Raw genomic sequence first — 13385 nt, 5'->3', positions numbered from 1 at the left:
TTTTAATCGTTAGCCTTCTAGTCTTTCTTAACGACTGCGTGTCCACGCTCTTCAAGTATAGGTACCTAAAAGCTGAGCTGCCCACCTTCGTTGATCCATTGTTCTCAACCTCGTCTCAAAGCATATTTTACTCTGTTGCTGCTGTGCCTGATCAACACAGCCGGATGTTACTCCGCGGAGCGCAAGTAGTGCGTTACTGGGAATGTTTTGAACATGACACGAGCCATTTCCTTGATTTCTTGGACTTAATATGCTGATAAACGATTGCAGCGGCGGCAAAAAAAGAACTACGTGACAAAAGGCAGAGGACATCCCGCATTCACCGCAATCTCCTTTCAAAATGCGCGCGCTTGTTGACATCTGAATCCGTCGCTAAGGCGGAGTGATACCGCACATGAGCTATTGCCGTTCTTAACTAGTTCCTGAGTATAGTGCGGTGTACTGAGTTTGAGCGGCTATAATCAGGACCGGTCGCTTTTTTTCTCCGAGATATGCCATGGCTGGCGCAGGGTTTACCGGCCCATTTACTATTTCAACCTTGCGAATAAGAAGTATAATGCCGCCACACAATGGCTCCTAGACCGGTGGTTCTCGGCAACGAATGTGCCGGAGACATCTTCTGACCTTGCAAAAGGGATGGACGACCCCAGAATATAGTACTACTGATCTGTGTCATAGTGCCACGCAATTTAGACATACAGCTAAAGCCGTCCACGTATAATCAATGCCATCTTTTTGCGCTGACTTTTATGCTGATGTATGCGATATTATCAAACGATTTGCTCTTGCGGTACCTAATCGACCAAACAATTTTCTTTCCTTTTGTGTGTTTGGCTTTTCTGCATGGCTGGCGTGTTATGCGAAGACCGATGTTAAAAGACATGCAAGACGGAGAAACAAATAAGCGTAGGTGTCATGAAACAAAGCCACATTTTTACGCAGGAGTCATGCAGCAAAGCCACGGTGAAAAAAAAAATATTAATCGTAGGGGTCTTGCGACGAAGCCACATTTTCATGCAGGTGTCATGCCGCGAAGCCAGGGTGAAAAAAAAAATCTTAGGGGTCTTGCGGCGAAGCCACATTTTCATGCAGGTGTCATGCCGCGAAGCCACGGTGAAAAAAAAATCGTAGGGGTCTTGCGCCGAAGCCACATTTTCATGCAGGTGTCATGCCGCGAAGCCACGATGAAAAAAAATCGTAGGGGTCTTGCGGCGAAGCCACATTTTCATGCAGGTGTCATGCCGCGAAGCCACGGTGAAAAAAAAACATCCTAGGGGTCTTGCGGCGAAGCCACATTTTCATGCAGGTGTCATGCCGCGAAGCCAGGGTGAAAAAAAAAATCTTAGGGGTCTTGCGGCGAAGCCACATTTTCATGCAGGTGTCATGCCGCGAAGCCACGGTGAAAAAAAAATCGTAGGGGTCTTGCGGCGAAGCCACATTTTCATGCAGGTGTCATGCCGCGAAGCCATGATGAAAAAAAATCGTAGGGGTCTTGCGGCGAAGCCACATTTTCATGCAGGTGTCATGCCGCGAAGCCACGGTGAAAAAAAAAACATCCTAGGGGTCTTGCGGCGAAGCCACATTTTCATGCAGGTGTCATGCCGCGAAGCCACGGTGAAAAAAAAATCGTAGGGGTCTTCCGGCGAAGCCACATTTTCATGCAGGTGTCATGCCGCGAAGCCACGATGAAAAAAAATCGTAGGGGTCTTGCGGCGAAGCCACATTTTCATGCAGGTGTCATGCCGCGAAGCCACGGTGAAAAAAAAAACATCCTAGGGGTCTTGCGGCGAAGCCACATTTTCATGCAGGTGTCATGCCGCAAAGCCACGGTGAAAAAAAAATCGTAGGGGTCTTGCGGCGAAGCCACATTTTCATGCAGGTGTCATGCCGCGAAGCCAGGGTGAAAAAAAAAATCTTAGGGGTCTTGCGGCGAAGCCACATTTTCATGCAGGTGTCATGCCGCGAAGCCAGGGTGAAAAAAAAAATCTTAGGGGTCTTGCGGCGAAGCCACATTTTCATGCAGGTGTCATGCCGCGAAGCCACGGTGAAAAAAAAATCGTAGGGGTCTTGCGGCGAAGCCACATTTTCATGCAGGTGTCATGCCGCGAAGCCACGGTGAAAAAAAAACATCCTAGGGGTCTTGCGGCGAAGCCACATTTTCATGCAGGTGTCATGCCGCGAAGCCACGGTGAAAAAAAAATGGTAGGGGTCTTGCGGCGAAGCCACATTTTCATGCAGGTGTCATGCCGCGAAGCCAGGTTGAAAAAAAAAAAATCTTAGGGGTCTTGCGGCGAAGCCACATTTTCATGCAGGTGTCATGCCGCGAAGCCAGGTTGAAAAAAAAAATCTTAGGGGTCTTGCGGCGAAGCCACATTTTCATGTAGGTGTCATGCCGCGAAGCCAGGTTGAAAAAAAAAATCTTAGGGGTCTTGCGGCGAAGCCACATTTTCATGCAGGTGTCATGCCGCGAAGCCAGGTTGAAAAAAAAAATCGTAGGGGTCTTGCGGCGAAGCCACATTTTCATGCAGGTGTCATGCCGCGAAGCCAGGGTGAAAAAAAAAATCTTAGGGGTCTTGCGGCGAAGCCACATTTTCATGCAGGTGTCATGCCGCGAAGCCACGGTGAAAAAAAAATCGTAGGGGTCTTGCGGCGAAGCCACATTTTCATGCAGGTGTCATGCCGCGAAGCCACGATGAAAAAAAATCGTAGGGGTCTTGCGGCGAAGCCACATTTTCATGCAGGTGTCATGCCGCGAAGCCACGATGAAAAAAAATCGTAGGGGTCTTGCGGCGAAGCCACATTTTCATGCAGGTGTCATGCCGCGAAGCCACGGTGAAAAAAAAACATCCTAGGGGTCTTGCGGCGAAGCCACATTTACATGCAGGTGTCATGCCGCGAAGCCACGGTGAAAAAAAAATCGTAGGGGTCTTCCGGCGAAGCCACATTTTCATGCAGGTGTCATGCCGCGAAGCCACGATGAAAAAAAATCGTAGGGGTCTTGCGGCGAAGCCACATTTTCATGCAGGTGTCATGCCGCGAAGCCACGGTGAAAAAAAAACATCCTAGGGGTCTTGCGGCGAAGCCACATTTTCATGCAGGTGTCATGCCGCAAAGCCACGGTGAAAAAAAAATCGTAGGGGTCTTGCGGCGAAGCCACATTTTCATGCAGGTGTCATGCCGCGAAGCCAGGGTGAAAAAAAAAATCTTAGGGGTCTTGCGGCGAAGCCACATTTTCATGCAGGTGTCATGCCGCGAAGCCAGGGTGAAAAAAAAAATCTTAGGGGTCTTGCGGCGAAGCCACATTTTCATGCAGGTGTCATGCCGCGAAGCCACGGTGAAAAAAAAATCGTAGGGGTCTTGCGGCGAAGCCACATTTTCATGCAGGTGTCATGCCGCGAAGCCAGGTTGAAAAAAAAAATCTTAGGGGTCTTGCGGCGAAGCCACATTTTCATGCAGGTGTCATGCCGCGAAGCCAGGTTGAAAAAAAAATCTTAGGGGTCTTGCGGCGAAGCCACATTTTCATGCAGGTGTCATGCCGCGAAGCCAGGTTGAAAAAAAAAATCGTAGGGGTCTTGCGGCGAAGCCACATTTTCATGCAGGTGTCATGCCGCGAAGCCAGGGTGAAAAAAAAAATCTTAGGGGTCTTGCGGCGAAGCCACATTTTCATGCAGGTGTCATGCCGCGAAGCCAGGTTGAAAAAAAAAATCTTAGGGGTCTTGCGGCGAAGCCACATTTTCATGCAGGTGTCATGCCGCGAAGCCAGGTTGAAAAAAAAATCTTAGGGGTCTTGCGGCGAAGCCACATTTTCATGCAGGTGTCATGCCGCGAAGCCACGATGAAAAAAAATCGTAGGGGTCTTGCGGCGAAGCCACATTTTCATGCAGGTGTCATGCCGCGAAGCCAGGGTGAAAAAAAAATATCTTAGGGGTCTTGCGGCGAAGCCACATTTTCATGCAGGTGTCATGCCGCGAAGCCAGGTTGAAAAAAAAAATCTTAGGGGTCTTGCGGCGAAGCCACATTTTCATGCAGGTGTCATGCCGCGAAGCCAGGTTGAAAAAAAAAATCTTAGGGGTCTTGCGGCGAAGCCACATTTTCATGCAGGTGTCATGCCGCGAAGCCAGGGTGAAAAAAAAAATCTTAGGGGTCTTGCGGCGAAGCCACATTTTCATGCAGGTGTCATGCCGCAAAGCCAGGTTGAAAAAAAAAATCTTAGGGGTCTTGCGGCGAAGCCACATTTTCATGCAGGTGTCATGCCGCGAAGCCAGGGTGAAAAAAAAAATCTTAGGGGTCTTGCGGCGAAGCCACATTTTCATGCAGGTGTCATGCCGCGAAGCCAGGTTGAAAAAAAAAATCTTAGGGGTCTTGCGGCGAAGCCACATTTTCATGCAGGTGTCATGCCGCGAAGCCAGGTTGAAAAAAAAATCGTAGGGGTCTTGCGGCGAAGCCACATTTTCATGCAGGTGTCATGCCGCGAAGCCAGGGTGAAAAAAAAAATCTTAGGGGTCTTGCGGCGAAGCCACATTTTCATGCAAGTGTCATGCCGCGAAGCCAGGTTGAAAAAAAAATCTTAGGGGTCTTGCGGCGAAGCCACATTTTCATGCAGGTGTCATGCCGCGAAGCCAGGTTGAAAAAAAAAATCTTAGGGGTCTTGCGGCGAAGCCACATTTTCATGCAGGTGTCATGCCGCGAAGCCACGATGAAAAAAAATCGTAGGGGTCTTGCGGCGAAGCCACATTTTCATGCAGGTGTCATGCCGCGAAGCCAGGGTGAAAAAAAAATCTTAGGGGTCTTGCGGCGAAGCCACATTTTCATGCAGGTGTCATGCCGCGAAGCCAGGTTGAAAAAAAAAATCTTAGGGGTCTTGCGGCGAAGCCACATTTTCATGCAGGTGTCATGGCGCGAAGCCAGGGTGAAAAAAAAAATCGTAGGGGTCTTGCGGCGAAGCCACATTTTCATGCAGGTGTCATGCCGCGAAGCCAGGTTGAAAAAAAAAATCTTAGGGGTCTTGCGGCGAAGCCACATTTTCATGCAGGTGTCATGCCGCGAAGCCACGGTGAAAAAAAAATCGTAGGGGTCTTGCGGCGAAGCCACATTTTCATGCAGGTGTCATGCCGCGAAGCCACGATGAAAAAAAATCGTAGGGGTCTTGCGGCGAAGCCACATTTTCATGCAGGTGTCATGCCGCGAAGCCACGGTGAAAAAAAAAACATCCTAGGGGTCTTGCGGCGAAGCCACATTTTCATGCAGGTGTCATGCCGCGAAGCCACGATGAAAAAAAATCGTAGGGGTCTTGCGGCGAAGCCACATTTTCATGCAGGTGTCATGCCGCGAAGCCACGGTGAAAAAAAAAACATCCTAGGGGTCTTGCGGCGAAGCCACATTTTCATGCAGGTGTCATGCCGCGAAGCCACGATGAAAAAAAATCGTAGGGGTCTTGCGGCGAAGCCACATTTTCATGCAGGTGTCATGCCGCGAAGCCACGGTGAAAAAAAAACATCCTAGGGGTCTTGCGGCGAAGCCACATTTTCATGCAGGTGTCATGCCGCGAAGCCACGATGAAAAAAAATCGTAGGGGTCTTGCGGCGAAGCCACATTTTCATGCAGGTGTCATGCCGCGAAGCCACGGTGAAAAAAAAACATCCTAGGGGTCTTGCGGCGAAGCCACATTTTCATGCAGGTGTCATGCCGCGAAGCCACGATGAAAAAAAATCATAGGGGTCTTGCGGCGAAGCCACATTTTCATGCAGGTGTCATGCCGCGAAGCCACGATGAAAAAAAATCGTAGGGGTCTTGCGGCGAAGCCACATTTTCATGCAGGTGTCATGCCGCGAAGCCACGGTGAAAAAAAAACATCCTAGGGGTCTTGCGGCGAAGCCACATTTTCATGCAGGTGTCATGCCGCGAAGCCAGGGTGAAAAGAAATCGTAGGGGTCTTGCGGCGAAGCCACATTTTCATGCAGGTGTCATGCCGCGAAGCCAGGGTGAAAAGAAATCGTAGGGGTCTTGCGGCGAAGCCACATTTTCATGCAGGTGTCATGCCACGAAACCAGGGTGAAAAAAAATGGTAGGGGTCTTGCGGCGAAGCCACATTTTCTTGCAGGTGTCATGCCGCGAAGCCATGGTGAAAAAAAATCGTAGGGGTCTTGCGGCGAAGCCACATTTTCATGCAGATGTCATGCCGCGAAGCCACGATGAAAAACAAATTGCAGGAGTCTTGCGGCGAAGCCACATTTTCATGCAGGTGTCATGCCGCGAAGCCACGGTGAAAAAAAAAATCGTAGGGGTCTTGCGGCGAAGCCACATTTTCATGCAGGTGTCATGCCGCGAAGCCACGGTGAAAAAAAAATTGTAGGGGTCTTGCGGCGAAGCCACACTTTCATGCAGGTGTCATGCCGCGAAGCCACGGTGAAAAAAAATCGTAGGGGACTTGCGGCGAAGCCACATTTTCATGCAGGTGTCATGCCGCAAAGCCACGGGGAAAACAAAATCGTAGGGGTCTTGCGGCGAAGCCACATTTTCATGCAGGTGTCATGCCGCGAAGCCACGGTGAAAAAAAAATTGTAGGGGTCTTGCGGCGAAGCCACACTTTCATGCAGGTGTCATGCCGCGAAGCCACGGTGAAAAAAAATCGTAGGGGACTTGCGGCGAAGCCACATTTTTATGCAGGAGTCATGCCGCGAAGCCACGGTGAAAAAAAAAATCGTAGGGGTCTTGCGGCGAAGCCACATTTTCATGCAGATGTCATGCCGCGACGCCAGGGTGAAAAAAATCGTAGGGGTCTTGCGGCGAAGCAACATTTTCATGCAGGTGTCATGCCGCGAAGCCAGGGTGAAAAAAATGGTAGGGGTCTTGCGGCGAAGCCACATTTTCATGCAGGTGTCATGCCGCGAAGCCAGGGTGAAAAAAAATCGTAGGGGTCTTGCGGCGAAGCCACATTTTTATGCAGGTGTCATGTTGCGAAGCCAGGGTGAAAAAAATGTAGGGGTCTTGTGGCCAAGCCACATTTTCATGCAGGTGTCATGCCGCGAAGCCACGGTGAAAAAAAATCGTAGGGGTCTTGCGGCAAAGCCACATTTTCATGCAGGTGTCATGCCGCGAAGCCACGGTGAAAAAAAAATCGTACGGGTTTTGCGGCGAAGCCACATTTTCATGCAGGTGTCGTGCCGCGAAGCCAGGGTGAAAAAAAATCGTAGGGGTCTTGCGGCGAAGCCACATGTTCATGCAGCTGCCATGCCGCGAAGGCAGGGTGAAAAAAAAATGGTAGGGTCTTGCGGCGAAGCCACATTTTCATGCAGGTGTCATGCCGCGAAGCCAGGATGAAAAAAAAGGTAGGGGTCTTGCGGCGAAGCCACATTTTCATGCAGGTGTCATGCCGCGAAGCCAGGGTGAAAAAAAAATCGTAGGGGTCTTGCGGCGAAGCCACATTTTCATGCAGGTGTCATGCCGCGAAGCCAGGGTGAAAAAAATTGTAGGGGTCTTGCGGCGAAGCCACATTTTCATGCAGGTGTCATGCCCCGAAGCCACGGTGAAAAAAAATCGTAGGGGTCTTGCGGCGAAGCCACATTTTCACGCAGGTGTCATGCCGCGAAGCCAGGGTGAAAAAAAAATCGTAGGGGTCTTGCGGCGAAGCCACATTTTCATGCAGGTGTCATGCCGCGAAGCCAGGGTGAAAAAAATTGTAGGGGTCTTGCGGCGAAGCCACATTTTCATGCAGGTGTCATGCCCCGAAGCCACGGTGAAAAAAAATCGTAGGGGTCTTGCGGCGAAGCCACATTTTCACGCAGGTGTCATGCCGCGAAGCCACGGTGAAAAAAAAAACGTAGGGGTCTTGCGGCGAAGCCACATTTTCATGCAGGTGTCATGCCGCGAAGCCAGGGTGAAAAAAAATCGTAGGGGTCTTGCGGCGAAGCCACATTTTCATGCAGGTGTCATGCCGCGAAGCCAGGTTGAAAAAAATCGTAGGGGTCTTGCGGGGAAGCCACATGTTCATGCAGGGATCATGCCGCGAAGCAACGGTGAAAAAAAATTCGTAGGGGTCTTGCGGCGAAGCCACATTTTCATGGAGGTGTCATGCCGCGAAGCCAGGGTGAAAAAAAAATCGTAGGGGTCTTGCGGCGAAGCCACATTTTCATGCAGGTGGCATGCCGCGAAGCCACGGTGAAAAAAAATCGTAGGGGTCTTGCGGCGAAGCCACATTTTCATGCAGGTGTCATGCCGCGAAGCCAGGGTGAAAAAAAATTGTAGGGGTCTTGCGGCGAAGCCACATTTTCATGCAGGTGTCATGCCGCGAAGCCATGGGGAAAAAAATCGTAGGGGTCTTGCGGCGAAGCCACATTTTCATGCAGGTGTCATGCCGCGAAGCCACGGTGAAAAAAAATCGTAGGGGTCTTGCGGCGAAGCCACATTTTCATGCAGGTGTCATGCCGCGAAGCCAGGGTGAAAACATATCGTAGGGGTCTTGCGGCAAAGCCACATTTTCATGCAGGTGTCATGCCGCGAAGCCAGGGTGAGAAAAAAAATCGTAGGGGTCTTGCGGCGAAGCCACATTTTCATGCAGGTGTCATGCCGCGAAGCCACGGTGAAAAAAAATCGTAGGGGTCTTGCGGCGAAGCCACATTTTCATGCAGGTGTCATGCCGCGAAGCCAGGGTGAAAAAAAATCATAGGGGACTTGCGGCGAAGCCACATTTTCATGCAGGTGTCATGCCGCGAAGCCACGGTGAAAAAAAATCGTAGGGATCTTGCGGCGAAGCCACATTTTCAAGCAGGTGTCATGCCGCGAAGCCAGGGTGAAAAAAAATCGTAGGGGTCTTACGGCGAAGCCACATTTTTATGCAGGTGTCATGCCGCGAAGCCACGGTGAAAAAAATCGTAGGGGTCTTGCGGCGAAGCCACATTTTCATGCAGGTGTCATGCCGCGAAGCCAGGGTGAAAACATATCGTAGGGGTCTTGCGGCAAAGCCACATTTTCATGCAGGTGTCATGCCGCGAAGCCAGGGTGAGAAAAAAAATCGTAGGGGTCTTGCGGCGAAGCCACATTTTCATGCAGGTGTCATGCCGCGAAGCCACGGTGAAAAAAAATCGTAGGGGTCTTGCGGCGAAGCCACATTTTCATGCAGGTGTCATGCCGCGAAGCCAGGGTGAAAAAAAATCATAGGGGACTTGCGGCGAAGCCACATTTTCATGCAGGTGTCATGCCGCGAAGCCACGGTGAAAAAAAATCGTAGGGATCTTGCGGCGAAGCCACATTTTCAAGCAGGTGTCATGCCGCGAAGCCAGGGTGAAAAAAAATCGTAGGGGTCTTACGGCGAAGCCACATTTTTATGCAGGTGTCATGCCGCGAAGCCACGGTGAAAAAAATCGTAGGGGTCTTGCGGCGAAGCCACATTTTCATGCAGGTGTCATGCCGCGAAGCCAGGGTGAAAAAAAATCGTAGGGGTCTTGCGGCAAAGCCACATTTTCATGCAGGTGTCATGCCGCGAAGCCAGGGTGAAAACATATCGTAGGGGTCTTGCGGCAAAGCCACATTTTCATGCAGGTGTCATGCCGCGAAGCCAGGGTGTAAAAAAAATTGTAGGGGTCTTGCGGCGAAGCCACATTTTCATGCAGGTGTCATGCCGTGAAGCCAGGGTGAAAAAAAAACGCTGTGTCTAAAGGTACGTCGGACGTACCCGCAAAATTTTTTAAAGATACGTCGGACGTACCCGCAATATTTCTTAAAGATACGTCGGACGTACCCACAAATTTCTTAAAGATACGTCGGACGTACCCGCAAAATTTCTTAAAGATACGTCGGACGTGCCCGCAAGATTTCTTAAAGATACGTTGGACATACAGGGCCCCGAGTGGCTCTAAAGCAGCGTTGCTCGAAACAAGCGTGGTTATCTCGAACCATCAATGGCAAAACCATCACGCGTTTGCTGTATATAAGCCAAAAATCTAACCATGCCTAATCTGACAAAGAATGCATTTTTTTCCTTCGTGTTCTTTAGTTGGACCTTATTTGAAGGGGTGGTTAGAGCCTTCGCTGAGGTCAGAGGTCGAATGTGGACCACTACGGGTTCTCGCAAGAAGGAAACAAAATCATGTGCGACCCGAGTATCTTTCTTTTTTTCTTCCTCATATGTTTCTGTGTAAAGCCCTAACCACATGGACGCGAAATCACTCGTCGCGCGAGCGTCGGCGTCGTTCGGCGTCAACGCGCGGGCCCACAGGAGACCGGCGAAGTTGCGCGCCAGTCGCTGCGTCGGCGGGCGTTGCTGGACACGTATGCCACCCTGTTGAAGTCGTTAATGAGCAGTTATTGTCGCTTCTTAAACTGCAATTATCAAGATTTTAGCTTTAGCAAAAAAAATCACTTGGCGTCTTTATTTATTGCTAAGTATGTTGGCGGGCAAATATTGAAATGTTGCGAAATGTATCTCGAGCCATCACGGTCAAATCAGAACAAAATAAGATAGAATGATAAACGAAGACGAACCTCGCACAACTGCTTTAGTTGCTTCTTGATTTAACCTTCATGTTGTGTACCTACTGCACGTTCATGAATTCAAATTGTAAGCAAAACAAATTTCAGCGCTGCCTTGATACTGAGGTTACTGTCGAACGTCATTTGTAGGTTGACAGGCAGGGTACTCTGGCACCCTGTCTGTACCCTGTAAAAAAAACTGATCAAACCCTTGCTGCAAAAAAACGTCTTTGCTAGGATTCGAACCACCGACTTTCAAAACAGAAGCCGAGCTCTCAACTGCTCGACCACGGGAGGAGAGGAGGAGGTTGAAGAATTCGGTGTACTAACTGAGGCTGCCCACGAATAGTGTCGGGTGTGCTTTCTTTTGGTCGTATTTGAGAGATTTGAGCAGTGGTAACGCTTGCTTCTTGCGCACCGATCTTGGAGCCGAGGACAATAATGCTAGTGCTACAAGCAATGTAACCACAGCTCCCTTATTTGAGTAAAAAAAAGCTATCGCACATCCCCGGTCTCCCCTGCGCAAGCCACGGGAGCTACGAATTGAATGGAATGCACCAGAATTCTGGCGTTGATAACAGACCTTGCTGACAAACCACATTATGCTAATACTGGATGCGATGTAACCAGAGCTCCCTCATTTAACTCACACAAAGCTATCGCAGATCCCCGATCTCCCCGATGAAAGCCGAACAAGCCACAAATGGATGAGCGCTTGCGAACAGAAATAGCTAGCGATTTGTCTCAAGGAAACCGATTACCGTAATTTAAAAAGAAATTGATTGTTTTTTGCTGAAAGGAACGACCCCAAACCACGCGAAGACGGACGCTGCCGCTCGCTTTCCGATGCTCTCTCGCGCTACGTCGACGCCGATATCTGGCGAGCGTAGACATCGGCGTCGCTCGAGTTTCAGCTCGCGTCGCCATGCATTTCTGGCGACGCGAAGTCGACGCGAGAAAACGCTGAACGTACGCTGCATGTTTGGGCCGAGTGAAACCGAATACACCGACGTACTTAAAAAAGTTTCGCGTATACGTCTGAAGTATCTTTAAAAAATTTTGAGGGTACATCCGACGTATCTTTAAGAAATCTTGCGGGTACGTCCGACGTATCTTTAAGAAATGCTGCGGGTACGTCCGACGTACCTTTAGACACAGCGAAAACAAATCGTAGGGGTCTTGCGACAAAGCCACATTTTCATGCAGGTGTCATGCCGCGAAGCGAGGGTGAAAAAAAATCATAGGGGTCTTGCGGCGAAGCCACATTTTCATGCAAGTGTCATGCCGCGAAGCCACGGTGAAAAAAAAATCATAGGGGTCTTGCGGCGAAGCCACATTTTCATGCAGGTGTCATGCTGCGAAGCCACGGTGAAAAAAAAATCGTAGGGGTCTTGCGGCGAAGCCACATTTTCATGCAGGTGTCATGCCGCATAGCCAGGGTGAAAAAAAATCGTAGGGGTCTTGCGGCGAAGCCACATTTTCATGCAGGTGTCATGCCGCGAAGCCACGGTGAAAAAAAAAATCGTAGGGGTCTTGCGGCGAAGCCACATTTTCATGCAGGTGTCATGCCGCGAAGCCAGGGTGAAAAAAAATCATAGGGGTCTTGCGGCGAAGCCACATTTTCATGCAGGTGTCATGCCGCGAAGCCACGGAGGAGGCGGAGGAGAACCTTTATTTTCAGAGGGAGCATGGATGCCCTGTTGGGGAACACGAGGGATACGAAGGAAGGGAGGGTAAAATAATAAAAAAACACTGTTCAAGGTTCAATCACTTGAAATGGTGGAGAGCATTTTAAAGTCTATGGTTCCGTGAAGATATATATAGTTCGCAGATTTCGTGAAGAGATAGGTGCTACGTTTATGACAGGAGTCGGTCCAGGTTATCACACCAACTTGTAGAGACCACTCACTAGTCAGTGAGTATTCAATAATTTTCTCTAGCACTGAGGGGTCCTATCGAAGGCGTTGCAGATATGCTTCTTCATTTGCGGGTGTGGGAACCGAGGTCCAATAGTGGCTCGCGACCGGCAGTGAAGTGTGCGCAGTGCCATATCTGATGATATAGGTTAGGGATGCACGTCTCGTCACAGTACGGGCAGCCATGGAGGCAAAAAATAAGCGTAGGTGTCATGCGGCGAAGCGACATTTTTGCGGAGGCAGCGAGGATTGGCAAAAAGGTGAAATGAATAGGGAGGGGGCTAGAGAGTTTGAGGAACGCTTCACTGACCGTTGAAAGGCCCTAACGGGCTCCCATGAACCCCTGTCTTTGATTAATAAAATAGGTGTCTATAAAGACTTGTCCCCTTTACCTGGTTGTTTGGGTGAGAGCACGAGTACACGTTCTCACCAGGTTTTGTCACGCTGATGGAGGGGCTTAGGAACGGTGGCTTCACGTTATTTATGTTAATATACGGCGTGTGATAATTGCCCATGGTACGCGCTGAGTTCAAGTTTTTTTACGATTACGTAGTCGTTTGAGCAATCCAACGCCACACAAATTGTTTCGGCCCTGTTTTAGTAAAACACGAGGTACGGCCGTTTATCTAACCATGCTGCTACCGCATAGAAGCCGATATATTGAGAACAGAATGGAATTCCGAATTGTTTGCGACTCCACAGTGACCTACATAATGATGAAAAGTAAATGAAACTTGGCGGGATGATAGAATTGTCGTTTCGACAAATCGTCATGTAATTTCTATAGAGCGGTTTTGAATAAAACTTGAGTTACAGCCACTTTCTGTAACTATCCGCCCCAGGAGGAGCGCCAATGCATTGACAGCAGATAGGAATTCAGTATCATTTTCAACTCTATGGTGAAGTACGACCAGTAAATGAAACTGGGTGTAATGATGGCGTCGCCTTGGGGGTTAGGGAAGGTGAAAGGGAAATCTGTTCACCTTACGAATAAGGTGGTGA

This window comes from Haemaphysalis longicornis, unplaced genomic scaffold (assembly GCF_048455015.1).
Source record: "Haemaphysalis longicornis isolate Haplotype H1 unplaced genomic scaffold, Haemaphysalis longicornis Haplotype H1 scaffold_8, whole genome shotgun sequence".
Classification (NCBI taxonomy): domain Eukaryota; kingdom Metazoa; phylum Arthropoda; class Arachnida; order Ixodida; family Ixodidae; genus Haemaphysalis; species Haemaphysalis longicornis.
This window is presented reverse-complemented; position numbering follows the sequence as displayed.